The sequence below is a fragment of the Mus musculus genome, chromosome 15 (assembly GCF_000001635.26).
Source record: "Mus musculus strain C57BL/6J chromosome 15, GRCm38.p6 C57BL/6J".
Classification (NCBI taxonomy): Eukaryota; Metazoa; Chordata; class Mammalia; order Rodentia; family Muridae; genus Mus; species Mus musculus.
This window is the reverse complement of record NC_000081.6, coordinates 47,010,182-47,024,604: the sequence shown is the minus strand read 5'-3', so window position 1 is coordinate 47,024,604 and position 14,423 is coordinate 47,010,182.

Below are 14,423 nucleotides of genomic sequence, written 5' to 3'. Positions count from 1 at the left end.
AAGCCTTGAAGATATGGGCACAGGGGAAAAATTCATGAACAGAACAGCAATGGCCTGTGCTGTAAGATCGAGAATTGACAAATGGGACCTAATGAAACTCCAAAGTTTCTGAAAGGCAAAAGACACCGTCTATAAGACAAAAAGACCACCAACAAATTTGGAAAGGATCCTTACCTATCCTAAATCAGGTAGGGGACTAATATCCAACATATATAAAGAACTGAAGAAGGTGGACTTCAGAAAATCGAATAACCCCATTAAAAAATGGGGCTCAGAACTGAACAAGAATTCTCACCTGAGGAATACCAAATGGCAGAGAAGCACCTGAAAAAATGTTCAACATCCTTAATCATCAGGGAAATGCAAATCAAAACAACCCTGAGATTCCACCTCACACCAGTCAAAATGGCTAAGATCAAAAATTCAGGTGACAGCAGATGCTGGCGTGGATGTGGAGAAAGAGGAACACTCCTCCATTGTTGGTGGGATTGCAGGCTTGTACAACCACTCTGGAAATCAGTCTGGCGGTTCCTCAGAAAATTGGACATAGTACTACCGGAGGATCCAGCAATACCTCTCCTAGGCATATATCCAGAAGATGACCCAACTGGTAAGAAGGACACATGCTCCACTATGTTCATAGCAGCCTTATTTATAATAGCCAGAAGCTGGAAAGAACCCAGATGCCCCTCAACAGAGGAATGGATACAGAAAATGTGGTACATCTACACATTGGAGTACTACTCAGCTATTAAAAAGAATGAATTTATGAAATTCCTAGCCAAATGGATGGACCTGGAGGGCATCATCCTGAGTGAGGTAACACATTCACAAAGGAACTCACACAATATGTACTCACTGATAAGTGGATATTAGCCCAAAACCTAGGATTCCCAAGATATAAGATACAATTTGCTAAACACATGAAACTCAAGGAGAATGAAGACTGAAGTGTGGACACTATGCCCCTCCTTAGAATTGGGAACAAAACACCCATGGAAGGAGTTACAGAGACAAAGTTTGGAGCTGAGATGAAAGGATGGACCATGTAGAGACTGCCATATCCGGGGATCCACCCCATAATCAGCATCCAAACGCTGACACCATTGCATACACTAGCAAGATTTTATCGAAAGGACCCAGATGTAGCTGTCTCTTGTGAGACTATGCCGGGGCCTAGCAAACACAGAAGTGGATGCTCACAGTCAGCTAATGGATGGATCACAGGGCTCCCAATGGAGGAGCTAGAGAAAGAACCCAAGGAGCTAAAGGGATCTGCAACCCTATAGGTGGAACAACATTATGAACTAACCAGTACCCCGGAGCTCTTGACTCTAGTTGCATATGTATCAAAAGATGGCCTAGTCGGCCATCACTGGAAAGAGAGGCCCATTGCACATGCAAACTTTTTATGCCCCAGTACAGGGGAACGCCAGGGCCAAAAAGGGGGAGTGGTTGGGTAGGGAGTGGGGGTGGGTGGCTGTATTAGTCAGGGTTCTCTAGAGTCACAGAACTTATGGATAGTCTCTAGATAATAAAGGAATTTATTGATGACTTACAGTCGGCAGCTCAATCCCCAACAATCGTTCAGTCACAGCTGTGAATGGAAGTCCAAGGATCTAGCAGTTACTCAGTCTCACGCAGCAAGCAGGCGAAGGAGCAGGAGCAAGAGCTAGACTCCCTTCTTCCAATGTCCTTATATTGTCTCCAGCAGAAGGTGTAGCCCAGATTAAAGGTGTGTTCCTTAAACTCGGAGATTCAATCTTCTGGAATCCATAGCCACTATGGCTCAAGATCTTCAAACCAAGATCCAGATAAGGATCTCCAAGCCTCCAGATAAGGGTCACTGGTGAGCCTTCCAATTCCGGATTGTATTTCATTCCAAATATTGTCAAGTTGACAACCAGGAATAGCCACTACAGTGGGTATGGGGTACTTATGCTATAGCATTGGAAATGTAAATGAGCTAAATACCTAATAAAAATGGAAAAAAAAAGAAAGTAGTGCCCCCCAAAAAATTCATAGTACTGAATGCCTTCATAAAGAAATTGGAGAGATCCTACACTATTAACTGTACCTCTGAAAGCTCTAGAACAGTAAGAAACAAACACTATCAAAAGAGTAAACAGCCGGAAATAGTCCAATTCAAATCTGAAGTCAACCAATTGGAAAGAAATAGAACTGTACAAAGAATAAACAAAACGAAGGGATGGATCTTTGAAAAAAAAGAAGAAGATATATAAACCCTTAGCCAAACTTACTAGAGGACACAGTGACAGTATTCCGAATTAACAAAATCAGAAATGAAAGGAGGAAATAACAGTAGAAAGTGAAGAAATTTTTAAAAAATCATAAAATCCTACTACAAAAGCCTTTACTCAACAAAACTGGAAAATCTAGATGAAACGGATGATATTCTAGACAGATACCACATACCAAAGTTAAATCAGTATCAGATAAATTATCTTAACAGTCCCGTAGCTCCTAAGGAAAAAGAAGCAGTCATCAAAGGTATTCTGTCTTAGTTAGGGTTTTACTGCTGTGAACAGACACCATGACCAAGGCAAGTCTTATAAAAAACAAAACAAAACAAAACAAAACAAAAAAACCCAACAATATTTAATTGGAGCTAGCTTACAGGTTCAGAGGTTTAGTCCATTATTATCAAGGTGGGAGCATGGCAGCATCTAGGCAGTCATGGAGCAAGCAGAGCTGAGAGTTCTACATCTTCATCCAAAGGCAGCTAATGGAATACTGACTTCCAGGCAACTGGGGTGATAGTCTTAAACCCACACCTACAGTCACACCTACTCCAACCATGTCACACCTATTCCAACAAGGTCACACCTCCAAATGGTGCCACTCCCTGGTCCAAGAATATACAAACCATTACATCTTCTAAATAAAACAATCCCAGGGCCAGATGGATTTAGTGCAGAATTCTATCAGACCTTCAAAGAAGACCTAATACCAATTCTTCTTAAATAATTCCACAAAACAGAATTGTAAGGCATACTACCCAATTTATTCTGTGAAACCATAGTTATGCTGATACCTAAGCCACAAAAAGATCCAACAGATACTCCTATGATTTCTTTAGATGTTTGGGGACTATTTAGATGGTTTACTGATCCTGATTTAACTTTGGTGCCTGGTATCTGTCTAGAAAATTATCCATTTCATCCAGATTTTCTAGTTATGTTGAGTATAGGCTTTTGTAGTAGGCTCTGATGATTTTTAAAATTTTCTCAGTTTCTGTTGTTAGGTCTCCCTTTTCAGTTCTGATTTTATTAATTTGTACATTGTCTCTGTGCCCTCTGGTTAGTCTTGCTAAGGCTTTATCTATCTTGTTGGTTTTCTGAAAGAACCAGCTCCTGCATTGTTTGATTCTTTGTATAGTTCTTTTTGTTTCTACTTGGTTGATTCAGTACTGAGTTTGATTATTTCCTGCTGTCTATTCCTGTTGTACATATTTGCTTACTTTTGTTCTACAGCTTTAAGGTGTGCTGTCAAGCTGTTAGAGTATTCTCTCTCAAGTTTTTTTTTTTTCTTTTTTTGTATACACTCAGAGCTATGAGTTTTCTTCTCAGCACTGCTTCCTTGTTTTCCATAAGTTTTGGTATAATGTGCCATTATTTTCATTAAATTCTAAAAATGTCTTTAATTTATTTCTTTACTTCCTCCTTGACCAAGTTATTATTGATAAGAGTATTGTTCAGTCTCCCTGTGTATGTGTGCTTTCCATTGTTTTTGCTTGGTTTTGAGATCAACCTTAGTTCATGGTGATTTGATAAGATGCTTGGGATTATTTCAATCATCTTGTATCTGTTGAGGCATGTTTTGTGACCAATTATATGGTCAATTATGGAAAATCTACCATGAGGTCCTGAGAAGCAGCAGTCATTAAAAAAATCTTCCAACCAAAAAAGCCTAGGTCCAGATGGGTTTAGCCCAGAATTTGGTCAGACCTACAAAGAAGACCTAATACCAATTCTCTTCAAAATATTCCACAAAATAGAAACAGAAGGAACGCTACCCAATTTGTTCCATGAAGCCACAATTACACTTATACCTAAACCATACAAAGTCCCAACAAAGAAAGAGAATTTCAGACAGATTTCCCTTATGAATATTGATGCAAAAATACTCAATAAAATTGGACATAGTCTATTATGTCAATTGTCTGATGACTCAGCAATATCACTCCTGGGCATATATCCAAAAGTTGCTCCAACTTACAAAAAAGACACATGCTCTACTATGTTCAAAGCAGCCTTATTTATAATAACAAGAAACTGGAAAGAACCCAGATGTCCTTCAAGAGAGGAATGGATACAGAAATTGTGGTACATTTACACGATGGAGTACTATACAGCTATTAAAAACAATGAATTCATGAAATTCTTAGGCAAATGGATGGAACTACAAAATACCATCCTGACTTAGTTAAACCAATTTCAAAAGAACACACATGGCATGCACTCCCTATTAAGTGTATATAATTCCAAAAGCTTGGAATACTGAAGATACAATTCACAAACCACAAGAAGCTCAAGAAGAAGGAAGACCAAAGTGTGGGTCCTTCAGTCCTTCTTAGAGAGGTAACAAAATACTCATGAGTCCAAATACAGAGACAAAGAGTTGAGCAGAGACTAAAAGAAAGGCCACCCAGAAACTGCCCTAAGTAGGAACCCATCCCATATGCACAAACCCAGACATTATTGTGGATGCCAAGAAGTGCATGTTGACAATAACATGATAAAGCTGTCCCCTGAGAGGCTCTGTCAGAGCCTGACATATACAGAGGCTCACAGTCAACTACTGAACTGATCACAGGATCCCCAATGGAGGTGTTAGAGAAAGGACTGAAGGAGCTGAAGGGGTTTACAACCACATAGGAGTAACAATAATATCAACCAACCTGATCTCCGAGTGTTAAACCACCAACCAAGAGGTGCACAATGAGTGACCCATGGCTCTAGCAGAGATGTAGTAGAGGATGGCGCTGTTGGGCATCAATGGGAGAAGAGGTCCTTGGTCCAGTGAAGGCTTGATGCCACAGTGTAGTAGAATGTAATGGCATGGTAGTAGGAGTGGGTAGGTGGGTAGTGATACACCCTCATAGAAGCTCAGAATGGGGGATTGAATGGGTGTTTCTGGGGGGAAGGGAAATCCGGAAAGTGGATAACAATTGCAATGAAAATAAATAAAATATCCAATAAAAATGAATGGGAAAATGACTAAGAAAACCTTAATTTGTTTATATTATCTACCTTCACTTGGTCTTTAAATTTTACCTATTGTAGGTGGGATGTTTGCTTTCAGTTTCAGAGGTAAAAGTCAGCATTTGAATGGGCCTAGTGCACTCACTAGTCAGTAGTGAAGCTGAATATTTATTACGGGAAGTAAATGCAGACCAAAGCTATCACATAATGGTCAATAAACACACACACAAACACACACATACACACACACACAGAGAGAGAGAGAGAGAGAGAGAGAGAGAGAGAGAGAGAGAGAGAGAGAGAGAGAGAGAACTCACTTTTATAAGCCTTTTCCTAGAACTTACTGAAATATGAATCTAGACCAATCATGAGATCAAAGCCTTTCCAAGGGCCCAAACTTCGGCAATTTTTTTTTATAGTAGACATATGGAAATATTGAAGATCTAAGTCATAGTGTTCTACATCAGCTTAAAAAGACTCACTTCCCTCTCACAATACAAGATACATTCAGTCTATCTTCAAGTGTTTTCCTTGACTTGATAGTACCACATTGCTCAGTCTAAAGTCTTCTGAAATTTTGGGAAAATTTCTCTCCTTTATTTTATTTTTCTTTAAGTTACCACACAAAGCCATGAATTTACTCTATTATAAAATCTTTTTTTTTTTTTTTTTCGTTTTTTTGAGGCCAGGTTTCAGTTTCTCTGTGTAGCCCTGGCTGTCCTTAGAACTCACTTTGTAGACCAGGCTGGCCTCGAATTCAGAAATCCACCTGCCTCTGCCTCTGCCTCTGCCTCTGCCTCTGCCTCTGCCTCTGCCTCTGCCTCTGCCTCTGCCTCTGCCTCTGCCTCTGCCTCTGCCTCTGCCTCTGCCTCTGCCTCTGCCTCTGCCTCTGCGTTCCGTGTGCTGGGATTAAAGGCGTGTAAACTTTTTGCATGTATGTCATTTCACTGTTTTCTGATTCAGCCCTCTCCTCCAGTGTCCCCTACTCTCATATCAAGTAAGTGGTCCCCTGCCTCCCACTAAGAAGTTCTGTTCTTCTGTCTTTAGCACCCCATTACAATCTTTTATCATTCTTCATCTCCCTCTTAACTTTTAAATCTCTTCCTCTCATCTCATGTTCCCCTTTCTACTTTGATGACCAGTACACATACAGGCACACATGCAGTGAGGAAGGGAGAGAGAGAGAGAGAGGGAGAGGGAGAGAGAGAGGGAGAGGGAGAGGGAGAGGGAGAGGGAGAGGGAGAGGGAGAGGGAGAGGGAGAGGGAGGGAGGGAGAGAGAGAGAGAGAGAGAGAGAGAGAGAGAGAGAGAATGAAATTGTGCATACGAGAGAAAATTTTATATTTATCTTTCTGAGGCTAGCTTATATTTCTTAATGTAATGATCTCCTGTTGCATTCACTTTTCTGCAAATGTAGTAGATACTTTAAAAATTCTTCATGGTTACATAAAGTTCCATTGTATATATGAATACATATTTTCTTCATCCATTCATCTGCTGGTAAATATATAAGCTTGTACCTTTTCTTTTCTATTGTGAATAATCAGAAATAAGCATGGATAGGCAATAGCTCTGTGGCATGTTGATAAGAGTCTTTTGGGCATTTGTATATAGGAGCAGAATAGCTTGATCATGTAGTCATTATTTTTAGTATTTAGAGGAACCTACATACTGACTTCCATAGTGGCTACACCAGTTTCCCTTCTCATTTACCCAGGTGGATGCTGTCAACATTAGGGGTAGAACAGTTACTCATGCTGGTATATCTGGGCTTAGATGGTACATTATATATTTCTCCAATACCCATGAAAAACAAAGGTCATGATAACAAAGTGTAGACTAAATTCTTAGGAAAGAAAGAGAGGAATGATGTCGATAATCAAAAAAGAGATGAGTGGGTTCATGGTGGCACACAACTTTAAACCCAGAACTCAGGAGACAGGGTCAGGAGGATCTCTGTGAGTTTGAGGCCAGCCTGTTTTACAAAGTGAGTTGCAAGTTCTAGGACAACTGAGACTACACAGTGAAACCCTGTCTTGGGGGAAAAAAGAGGAAGGAAGGAAGGAAGGAAGGAAGGAAGGAAGGAAGGAAGGAAGGAGAGGGAGGGAGGGAGGAGAGCAGAAAGGGAAAGGAAGGTTGAGTAGAGAGAGGAAGAGAGGGAAAGGAGGAAGGGAGGGCGAACAGAAAGGGTTGAATGATAGCCAAAATGCATGGGGGGAGGGGGGAGAGGAAAACAAAAAGACACAACCGAGAAAGAGAACTTCAGAACAATTTCATTTATGAATATCAATGCAAAAAATACACATTAAATTCTAGCACATTGTATCCAAGAAAACACCAAAATGATCATGAACCATGATCAAATAGGTTTCATCCCAGAGATGCAGGGATGGCTCAATATACAGAAATCCATCAACAATATAAACAATATCAAAGGAAAAAATAATCACATAATCATGTTATTAGATGGTGAAAATGCTTTGATAAAACATATCACTCTTCATGTTACAAGTCTTGGGAAGATCAGGAAATCAAGTCACATACCTAAACATAATAAAAATAATATACAGCAAACCAAAAAACAACATCAAATAAAATGGAAAGAAACTTGAAGCAATCACACTTAAGGACAAATCTCTCATGATTGAAGTGACAAATATCACTTAAATCAGCCTACTCACTCACTATTTATTCAATATAGTACATGAAGTTCTAGCTAGAGCAATTAACAAAAGGAGGTTACACGGATATAAATCAGAAAGAAAGAAGTCGAGGTACCACTATTTCGAGATGATATGATAGTATACATAAGAGACCCTAAAAATTCTACCAGAAAACTTCACATTCTAATCAACTTCAGCAAAATGACTGGATATAAAATTAACTGAAATAAATCAGTAGCCTTTCTCTACACAAATGATAAATGGCTTGTGAAAGAAATTAAGGAAACAACACCCTTCACAATAGTCAAAAATAATATAAATTATCTTGGCATAACTCTAACCAAGCTGGTGGAAAATCTGTATTACAAGAACTTCAAGTCTCTGAAGAAAGTTGAAGATCTCAGGAGACAGAAAGATCTCTCATGCTAATGGATTAGTAGAACTAATATACTACAAATGGTCAACTTTCCAAAAGCAATCTATAGATTCAATGGAATTCCCACTAAAATTACAACTCAACTGGTCACAGAAATAGAAAGAACAATTCTCAACTCTATCTGGACTAAGAGAAAAACCCAAGAAATTGAAAACAATCCTCAACAAGAAAGGAAATTCTCAGGAAATCACTGTACCTGATATCAATCTGTACTACAGAGCAATAGTGATTAAAAAAACTGTATGATATTGGTACAAACAGATAGATCAATGCAATAGAATTGAAGACAGAGAAGTAAACACACAACCTATGGTCACTTGATCTATGATAAAGAAGGCAAAAACATACAGCAGAAAAACAACAACAATAGCAACAACAAAAAACCAAGCAAAACAAAAAAGCATTTACAACAAATGGTGCTGGCCTAACTGGTGGTCTGCATGTAGAACAATGCAAGTTGATCCATTTTAATCTCCTGTACAAAGCTTAAGTCCAAGGCTCAAGTTCAAGTGTATCAAGGACCTCCACATAAAACCAGATACTCTGAATCTAATTAAAGAGAAAGTGGGAAAGAACCTTGAACACATAGGCACAGGATAAATTTTCCTGAGCAGAACAACAGTGGCTGAGGCTATAAGATCAACAGTAACAAATGGGGACCACATGAAAATGAAAAGATTCTATAAGACAAAGGACACTGTTAGTAGGATGGAACAGAATCTTACAGATTGGGAAAATATCTTTACCAACCCTATATAAGATAGCAGGCTAATATCCAGTATATACAAAGAACTCAACAAATTAGACTCTAGAGAACCAAGTAACCCAATTAAAAAATGGGATACAGAACTAAACAAAAAATTCTTTACTGAGGAATCTAAAATAATCAGGAAAAAAAACTAAAGTACTATTCAATATCCTTTATCATCATAGAAATGCATATAAAAATGACCCTGAGATTTCACTACACATCAATCAGAATGGTTAAGATAAAAAATGAAGGTGACAGCAGATGCTGGCAAGAATATGGAGAAAGAATAACACTCCTCCATTGCTGGTAGGACTAAAAACTGCTAAAAGCCCTCTGGAAGTCATTCTGGTGGTTCCTCAGAATATTGGAAGTAGTATACCTGAAGACTCAGCTATATTACCAATGGGGTATACCTAAAAGATGCTCCAACATATAACAAGGAAACATGATCCATTATATTCATAACAACTTTTTTTTGTAATGGCCAGACTTGGAAACAAATCAGATGTCCTTGAACAGGAGACTGTATACAGAAAAGTGATACATTTACACAGGGGAATACTACCCTGTTATTAAAAATAAGGACTTCATGAAATTCTCATGCAAATGGATGGAACTAGAAAATATCATCCCGAGTGAGGTAATCCAGACACAGAAGAACACACGGGGTAGGTACTTACTTAATAGTGGATATTAGCCCCAAATCTCAGAATACCCACAATATAATCCATAAATCATATGGAGCTTAAGAAGAAGGAAAACAAAAGTATGGATGCTTCAATCCTACATAGAAGTGGAAACAAAATAATCACAGGAAGTAGAGGGAAGGGGGGACATAGGAGAAAGAGTATAGGGAAATGCCAGGGTGGTGAGGTGGGAGTGGGTGGGTAGGGGAGCACCCTCATAGAAACAGAGGGAGGGGGAAGGGGATAGAGGGTTTGCAGAGGGGAAATCAGGAATTGGGATATCATTTGAAATGTAATATATAAAATATCCAATTAAGAAAAGAAGAGATTTAGTGCATGAAGTGCCACCCTTAGCTGTGGAACTATTGGTGATTAATATTTGCTAATAGAGGGAATGCCAGCTCTCTTTAAGAGTGTGTCCTGTTATGTTAAGCACGCTCATTTGAAATGCTGAAAACACTAAGGTTATATAGGGAGCACTATAGACATTTGAGTGATAAATAAAAATAGTAAGAGCGTACATTTGAATGTATATAGGATAAGGGAATAGAAAAAATGTAGATGGAAGAAGGATATTAATATGATCAAAACATGATGAATTAATCAAAGAATTAAAATATTTTAGCAGAGAGAAGAAAAATAGAACTCATTACATTAGATACATTAACGTGCAGGGAAGTTATTTTTATATTGAAGACAAATCACCATATAAAAATTGAATAAACCAGAAAATTGTTTTAAAATGAATATTTTATTGATAATAGTTACAAAGATAGATAATGTAGAAATAGATGAGTGGACAAGCATTAATTACATAGGTGAAGCCAATGAAATTAGTTATTTCATTATTTAAGTTCATATAGAAGTAACCCATTATTGGTGATATAAAATGTTAATACCTATAAAACTTCATTATTGCATCTTTATTTTATGTATTTTTTGCACATATCCTTGCTATTATAATGATAATTTTTCTGTATATAAACTAAGCAGAAACCTTCTCTCAGATGTAAGGTATGTAACTTAAAGCTTGTCTGTATTTAAATACAAAACATTCAAAAGTGTCTACCTGAACACATCATGTTTCCCAGTAAGTTGGAGATTAGGTATCATTTATAATAAAATCAAGACTATTTCATTATATATAAATGAATTTTCTTTGATGCCATACCATTTTACTAGGGATTTAAAATGGTTTTGCTTCACTCAATAACATACATCTGTTGTAAAGCAGTAAATATAAAGGCAAAACCAATGAAATAGAATTTTCTTACTCTAAATATCTTCCTTTATGTTAGAATAAAGTCTGTACTTTATTGTCTATTGATATAATTTTACTATTAGCCTTAATTTTCCTTCTGTTTGACTTAAGAGCAATTATAGTTGTAGCTTGTTAACGGTATATAAATTTTGTGTATGGATTCATATACAACACACACACACACACATATGGTCGAATGAATAATAAAAATGTGGTACCTGTATATACTGGATATTAACTCATTTGTAAAGATAAATGAACTTACATCATTTCCAGACAAATGGACAGAGATGGTAAATATACTGATCAATGTCTATTAATATTATTTTGTTATAGGGAAAGAATAGGAAAATAGCTAATGATACATATAAAATCTGGGCCTTGCTTCTCACCAGCAGTATAAAGAAGACAGTGACAGAACACTGGCACATTCATTGTTTTGTATATCAATAATTTTTCACCAGACTCTTTTTATTGGGGATTTTGTGAACTGGACTTGGGGAAGTTCAAAGAAATCCCAGGACCTCTAGCCAAACATTAAAATGTACTAAAGCTTTCTGTGAAGTTACAAGCAAGAAATTCTGTAAGAAAACGAATCCTGAACCAAGTGAGTGAACAACACATCAGATCTTACCATGATATCAAAGCATAAACCACAAGGTTATTCTAACACTGCTTCCCCATAGAGACTCAAAGATAATTATTAGGTATATTAGTTAGCTTCTTTTTGAACAAAAGTCTCACTGCATGCTTCTAATACTGTCGTCACTTTAACATCCTTATTTTTTTTTTCCAATTTTGGATATACAACGTGTTACCATGCTCAGCTTAAACTTATGCTGCTTTAAGCTATAATGTTATGGATGGTAAAGTTGTATATTGAATAGATTGTTAGGCAAAACCATTAATATGCAGGTCCTCTCATTTGGTGAAAAAAAATGAGAAGGGAATAAAGTGAAGCAGAGAATTCTAGCAAGAGAGCTGGGAAGCTTCTCCATGCCTTATATGAAGATGCACGGTTTTTAAAGTTTTCCAAATGCCTGACTTAATTGAACTGAATCACATCTTTACTGACTTACAGATAATTAGTTGTTTATTTGTACCAACATTTTATAAAAAGAAAAAATGGTTAATTTAGACATTTAAAAAATAAAACATGAGAGTAAATATTTATATTTTCCATATTTCATTATTTAATTTTTTCTTTTCTATAGAAAAGAATCTTTATGCTTTACCTTTTTAATCTACCATAAAGTTATTTTTTAATATTTATTTATTTTATATAAGTGAGTACACTGTAACTGTTTTCAGACACATCAGAAAATGGCCTCAGATCCTATTACAGATGGTTGTGAGCCATCATGATGCTAGAAATTAAACTCAGGATCTCTGTAAAAAAAAAAAAAAGTCAGTGTTCTAAACTTCTGAGCAATCTCTCTAGCTCTTGTTTTGTTTAAAACCAAGGTTTTCAGTGTGTGTGTGTATGTGTGTGTGTGTGTGTGTACACACACACACACACACACATATATATATATATATATATATATAATATACATATAAAGTTTAGAATGCAATAAGTATGAAAGTTAAATTACAATTCAAAGGACTTTTCATTTTGTTCTACTTGTGATGTAGAATTCTCCTTTATTATGAGAAATTTTGTTTGTTTATTCAGAATGGAACATTAAGTTGTTGGCAAACAATATAGAATCCTGGAAACAGTAAATAAAAGGAACAATTCCTAAATGGAAAACAGTCTACTTAGACCTCTTTAAGTATAATCAAAGTGAAGCTACTTCAGTCTACTGTCAAGAAAGTAAAAAATAATTTTAGGAAAACCATTATTTGGTGAATGAAAGATGCAGCTTTTGATACGATACAATCACAGTCAAATTGTTTCAGATATGGTGCAGAGGAATAATGGATTTTGAAACAGTGCAATCAGAACAAAGGGGATTTCAGGTCCCTGGGCATAAAGTATTTTTATGAATTGTTTATCCTATTTTTGCAGATATTGAATGTTTTTAGAAATAATAAGAATGTTGTGTTAATTTGTAAAGATTTTACATATCCTTCACAGATTATCTTAGATAATTATTATGACCAGATCCCTTTTCATTAATATTAAAGTCATCCATATACATTTTTTTTAGTTTAGATTTTAACAGTCAAGGATCACATTAAATAATGTGTTTTATGCTTTCAACACATTTGGGTAATAAACCACACATGATCTGGACTTGTAAGATGAAGCTTTTTGTTTAGAAAGACATTTTATGCAAACATTTATGTTTTTAATCATTATTAGACCTAATGCATTCCATATTAAAAACATTTATTTTCAAAGAGCAACTGACTGATTAATTTTCATTATTTTCAGATGTTATTGGAGCTGCTTTTGTATTTAATGTTTGCAGAATTTTACTGGACAACATGAAATACTTGTCCAAGCCAGAGTGAAAATATGGTATTGGGCAAACTCCTCTACTTTATAGATAAGGTTTAGTTTTAGTTGTATCAAATTCTTTCAAACAAACCCTCACAGTAGAGGCCAAAGGGCTGGCTTTTACCTATATGCTATACCTGCTGCCTACTGAATTTGATATCTTCAGAAACCTACATACTATGCCTGTTGCCGCCTGAACTTGATATCCTCATAAATTTTTTATTGAGGTTATTCAGTGATTAGAAAATAATTGACATGCTTCTTGCCAGGTATAATAATGATCTACCCATTTTGTATAGAATTACTATTTCTTTGCATATCAATATCAACTTTAGAATTGCCATCAGGCAGTACCAAATTAGAACTGTCAGTATAAGCAAAATTATTTTTATTAGCATCTGTGACAGAATTTATTATATTACTTTATCTTTTTTTTCATGTCAACATTGTTATCATTTTGAATGGACAGCTCACACCTGGAACAGGCGTCCCTGTCTATTATAGTAGTAAGCAGCATCGCCTCACCCCCTGCCTCCATCTATCTCAGGCCAATAGTAATCCTCTCTTTGATGATTATAAAAAAGAATTGTTACTTGATTTACAGTTGTTCCATTGGAGAAAATAAGGTTTAAAAACAAAGGTAAGAATTTCTATAATACAACATAAAATAAAAAAGAAATAACTGTACATGAAATTTCTATAAATACTTCTAAAGGCCAGAGTCCTTCTCTGGAACCTGGCAGCCATGTCTTTGAACTGTAATAAGCTAGGAAGAAACCTCCTTCCTCTCTCTAGAGATCAGATGTCTAACATACTCCTGGCTGTGAAACTAATAACTCTTAATAAAGAAAAGGAGAAGTTTGGTTTCTCCTATGTGAGAGCAGGTTGATATCATATGTGGCCACTGAGACTGCTGTATATATGTGGGAGCAAATATGTGTCTGCACGATGCTATC